This window comes from Pecten maximus, chromosome 6 (genome assembly GCF_902652985.1).
Source record: "Pecten maximus chromosome 6, xPecMax1.1, whole genome shotgun sequence".
NCBI lineage: Eukaryota > Metazoa > Mollusca > Bivalvia > Pectinida > Pectinidae > Pecten > Pecten maximus.
This window is the reverse complement of record NC_047020.1, coordinates 23750962-23756992: the sequence shown is the minus strand read 5'-3', so window position 1 is coordinate 23756992 and position 6031 is coordinate 23750962.

Genomic DNA, 6031 nt, shown 5'->3' with positions numbered 1-6031 from the left:
ACCTAAGTTTCATGATATAGCAACAGCATTCTGGACTAAAGGGCTATTAAGATGTTTCCTCATAAGAACAACCTAGACCTACTTTCAAGAAGAGGTCAAATTTATGAATACATGTATATTGAAACAACATCTAGATAACCAAGAGGCCAAGTGCATGGATATTGTGTCTGTGTAGACTGTCATTCATTTGGATCACAATATATGTTGTTGTGCATTCTTGAAGATTAATAAATAAATATGACAGTTGTGTCTTGCAAGATCATTCCTCTGAACAACTTTATGGCCCTTCATTCTAATATGAACTTAAAATGATGTCAGTAAAACAATTCGCAATCTTACAATAAAGTTCTTGTCCTGTAGAAGGAGTTTTTAGCTCACCTGGTTCAAAGGACCAATGTGAGCTTATGCCATACTGTGGCTTCCATTGTCTTTCTGTCTGTCCTTCTGTGAACAATACCTTGTGGGCACGATAACTTCAATAAATATCAACCAAATTTGATGAAACTTTGCATGCAGTAATATATTGACAAGATCTGGGACGAGTTCGAAAATGGGAATTATTCAACAGTAACTGAGTTATTGCCCTTTGAAATATTATTATTAGTGGGTGTGGCTCTCCTTAAAACGCCGGAATGGATTTGATGAAATTTGGTCTAGCATTATTTAGCAGAGATCTAACATGGTATGAACGGAGGGTGTGGCTCCCTAGGGCTGGATGGGACCCAAAAGGGGAAATTGAGGTAAATCATTTAAATCCCTAATACTCCTGAACGCCTGAATGGATTTTGATGAAATTTGGTCTAGCATTATAAGGCCAGGGAGATATAAGATTTTATAAATACAGTGTGTCGCTCCCCTGTGGTCGGAGAGGCAGGACCAAATAGGGGAAATTGAGGGAAATATTGTTGATCATTATTAGTCCTGAACAACTGAATGGATTTTGAAGAAGTTTCATCTGGAGCATTACTTGAAAAATGAGATTTAATGTTGAATAAAAGAAGGTTGTGGCACTCTTGGGGCAGGAGAAGGGGAGGGGGGTGGGGGGGGGGGGGGGGGGGGGGGGGGGCCAATGCTTTTTCTTTTTCAAGAATGCAGGATTTAGTCCACATGTAGTTTGAACCATTATAGGGAGAGCTATTCCAAAAGTAGGGAAACATTTGAAATATATCTATGATGTTAGTAACTTAGATGAAACCAGATAAGAGGTGAGCAATACAGATCCAATGGGCCTCTTGTTCAGATAGTTCTAATGTCCACAGACTAACACTGTGTCCGAGGAGGCTCGGTTATAACCAGAGCAAGGACGTTAAGACCCCTCAATCAATCGCAGATTAAGACTGTGATATAAGTTCGTGGAACAACTAAGAAACATGCAGCATTTATCCTGAAACATTTCCCGCCAGTTATTAAGTATTATAGATGTAATGTTGGCAATCATGAAGTGATTGCATTGAAGAACTAATGCCATCAGATCAATTTTTGTTGGAAATGATTAACCATGTTCTGATATATTGTAATGGCGATCTAGACCAGAAATTGGGTTCGCGCTTCAGAAAATCCCTCAAGAGAAGAGATATTTTTGAGAGCATTTGTTTTCTCTATTGGCTACAATTGAAATCATCACGGTAATTTTGAACCAGTCTCTGCGTTTGTTTGCCCGTTAACAGCCATGTTATTTTGAAGAGGGTTCATCTTGTAGTACTTGGTGACTACATCACTGATCAACATACGAAAGACCTGTCGCGGGTTGAGAGGGTCAAACCATATACCATGGATCTTCGCCTGAGGTTACCTGGTCGGCGTTCTACCGACTACGCTATCGCGGCCCCCTCACCTGAGGTTACATGGTCGGAATTCTAACCGGCTGAGCTATCACGGTCCCTGACCTCTCTTCATAACTATGTTTTATTATCTCCTGCTTTTTACACCAATCTGAATAGGTTTGCAGCAGAGACCCTTCACTCAAGGTTTCACAATACTCTCAAGGAAAGACAGAAATTATATCCGAGAAGAAACTGCAGAATGAGAGACGTCCGATTTCCGCAAGAAGTAAAGAGAGAATAGATGATTTAGAGAGAATTTCAAGATATGTGTGTTCTGCTTGAACACTCTTTGCACATCAAGAAGAGATGTTTGATTTTGATGTGATTATGTTAAATGTCATATCAACAGCAAAGGTAATTTAAGCATGGCCTCGCCGTGTGTGAGATTCAGATGCTGAAGTATGTCCGTGTGTGTCTAATCCAGCAGGACACACCTCCCGGTCACATTATACTAACACCAGCAGGACACACCTCCCGGTCACATTATACTAACACCAGCAGGACACCCCTCCCGGTCACATTATACTAACACCAGCAGGACACACCTCCCGGTCACATTATACTAACACCAGCAGGACACACCTCCCGGTCACATTATACTAACACCAGCAGGACACAGTTCCCGGTCACATTATACTTACACCAGATGAACACCCTCCCGGTCACATTATACTAACACACTACAGGACACCCCTCCCGGTCACATTATACTAACACCAGCAGGACACCCCTCCCGGTCACATTATACTAACACCAGCAGGACACCCCTCCCGGTCACATTATACTAACACCAGCAGGACACCCCTCCCGGTCACATTATACTAACACCAGCAGGACACACCTCCCGGTCACATTATACTAACACCAGCAGGACACACCTCCCGGTCACATTATACTAACACCAGCAGGACACAGTTCCCGGTCACATTATACTTACACCAGATGAACACCCCTCCCGGTCACATTATACTAACACACTACAGGACACCCCTCCCGGTCACATTATACTAACACCAGCAGGACACCCCTCCCGGTCACATTATACTAACACCAGCAGGACACCCCTCCCGGTCACATTATACTAACACCAGCAGGACACCCCTCCCGGTCACATTATACTAACACCAGCAGGACACACCTCCCGGTCACATTATACTAACACACTACAGGACACACCTCCCGGTCACATTATACTAACACCAGCAGGACACACCTCCCGGTCACATTATACTAACACCAGCAGGACACACCTCCCGGTCACATTATACTAACACCAACAGGACACCCCTCCCGGTCACATTATACTAACACCAGCAGGACACACCTCCCGGTCACATTATACTAACACCAGCAGGACGCCCCTCCTGGTCACATTATACTAACACCAGCAGGACACACCTCCTGGTCACATTATACTAACACCAGCAGGACACCCCTCCTGGTCACATTATACTAACACCAACAGGACACACCTCCCGGTCACATTATACTAACACCAGCAGGACACCCTTCCCGGTCACATTATACTAACACCAGCAGGACACACCTCCCGGTCACATTATACTAACACCAGCAGGACACCCCTCCTGGTCACATTATACTAACACCAGCAGGACACACCTCCTGGTCACATTATACTAACACCAGCAGGACACCCCTCCTGGTCACATTATACTAACACCAACAGGACACACCTCCCGGTCACATTATACTAACACCAGCAGGACACCCTTCCCGGTCACATTATACTAACACCAGCAGGACACACCTCCCGGTCACATTATACTAACACCAGCAGGACACCCCTCCCGGTCACATTATACTAACACCAGCAGGACACCCCTCCCGGTCACATTATACTAACACCAGCAGGACACCCCTCCCGGTCACATTATACTAACACCAGCAGGACACACCTCCCGGTCACATTATACTAACACCAGCAGGACACACCTCCCGGTCACATTATACTAACACCAGCAGGACACACCTCCCGGTCACATTATACTAACACCAACAGGGCACACCTCCCGGTCACATTATACTAACACCAACAAAACACCCCTCCCGGTCAAATTATACTAACACCAGCAGGACACCCCTCCCAGTCACATTATACTAACACCAGCAGGACACCCCTCCCAGTCACATTATACTAACACCAGCAGGACACCCCCCCGGTCACATTATACTAACACCAGCAGGACACCCCTCCCGGTCACATTATACTAACACCAGCAGGACACACCTCCCGGTCACATTATACTAACACCAGCAGGACTTACCTCCCGGTCACATTATACTAACACCAGATGAACACCCCTCCCGGTCACATTATACTAACACCAGCAGGACACACCTCCCGGTCACATTATACTAACACCAGCAGGACACCCCTCCCGGTCACATTATACTAACACCAGCAGGACACACCTCCCGGTCACATTATACTAACACCAACAGGACACACCTCCCGGCCAAATTATACTAACACCAGCAGGACACACCTCCCGGTCACATTATACTAACACACTACAGGACACACCTCCTGGTCACATTATACTAACACCAGCAGGACACCCCTCCCGGTCACATTATGCTAACACCAGCAGGACACCCCTCCCGGTCACATTATACTAACACCAGCAGGACACACCTCCCGGTCACATTATACTTACACCAACAGGACACCCCTCCCGGTCACATTATACTAACACCAGCAGGACACCCCTCCCGGTCACATTATACTAACACCAGCAGGACACCCTCCAGGTCACATTATACTAACAGCAGCAGGACACACCTCCCGGTCACATTATACTAACACCAGCAGGACACCCCTCCCGGTCACATTATACTAACACCAACAGGACACCCCTCCCGGTCACATTATACTAACACACTACAGGACACCCCTCCCGGTCACATTATACTAACACCAGGAGGACACCTCTCCCGGTCATATTATACTAACACCAGCAGGACACCCCTCCCGGTCACATTGTACTAATACCAACAGGACACCCCTCCCGGTCACATTATACTAACACCAGCAGGACACCCCTCCCGGTCACATTATACTAACACCAACAGGACACCCCTCCCGGTCACATTATACTAACACCAGCAGGACACACCTCCCGGTCACATTATACTAACACCAACAGGACACACCTCCCGGTCACATTATACTAACACCAACAGGACACACCTCCCGGTCACATTATACTAACACCAGCAGGACACCCCTCCCGGTCACATTATACTAACACACTACAGGACACCCCTCCCGGTCACATTATACTAACACCAGCAGGACACCCCTCCCGGTCACATTATACTAACACCAGCAGGACACCCCTCCCGGTCACATTATACTAACACCAGCAGGACACACCTCCCGGTCACATTATACTAACACCAACAGGACACCCCTCCCGGTCACATTATACTAACACACTACAAGACACCCCTCCCGGTCACATTATACTAACACCAGCAGGACACACCTCCCGGTCACATTATACTAACACCAGCAGGACACACCTCCCGGTCACATTATACTAACACCAACAGGACACACCTCCCGGTCACATTATACTAACACCAACATGACACCCCTCCCGGTCACATTATACTAACACCAACAGGACACACCTCCCGGTCACATTATACTAACACCAACATGACACCCCTCCCGGTCACATTATACTAACACACTACAGGACACCCCTCCCGGTCACATTATACTAACACCAACAAAACACCCCTCCCGGTCACATTATACTAACACCAACAGGACACCCCTCCCGGCCAAATTATACTAACACCAGCAGGAAACACCTCCCGGTCACATTTTACTAACACACTACAGGACACACCTTCTGGTCACATTATACTAACACCAGCAGGACACCCCTCCCGGTCACATTATACTAACACCAGCAGGACACCCCTCCCGGTCACATTATACTAACACACTACAGGACACCCCTCCCGGTCACATGATACTAACACCAGCAGGACACCCCTCCCGGTCACATTATACTAACACCAGCAGGACACCCCTCCCGGTCACATTATACTAACACCAGCAGGACACACCTCCCGGTCACATTATACTAACACCAACAGGACACCCCTCCCGGTCACATTATACTAACACCAGCAGGACACCCCTCCCGGTCACATTATACTAACACCAGCAG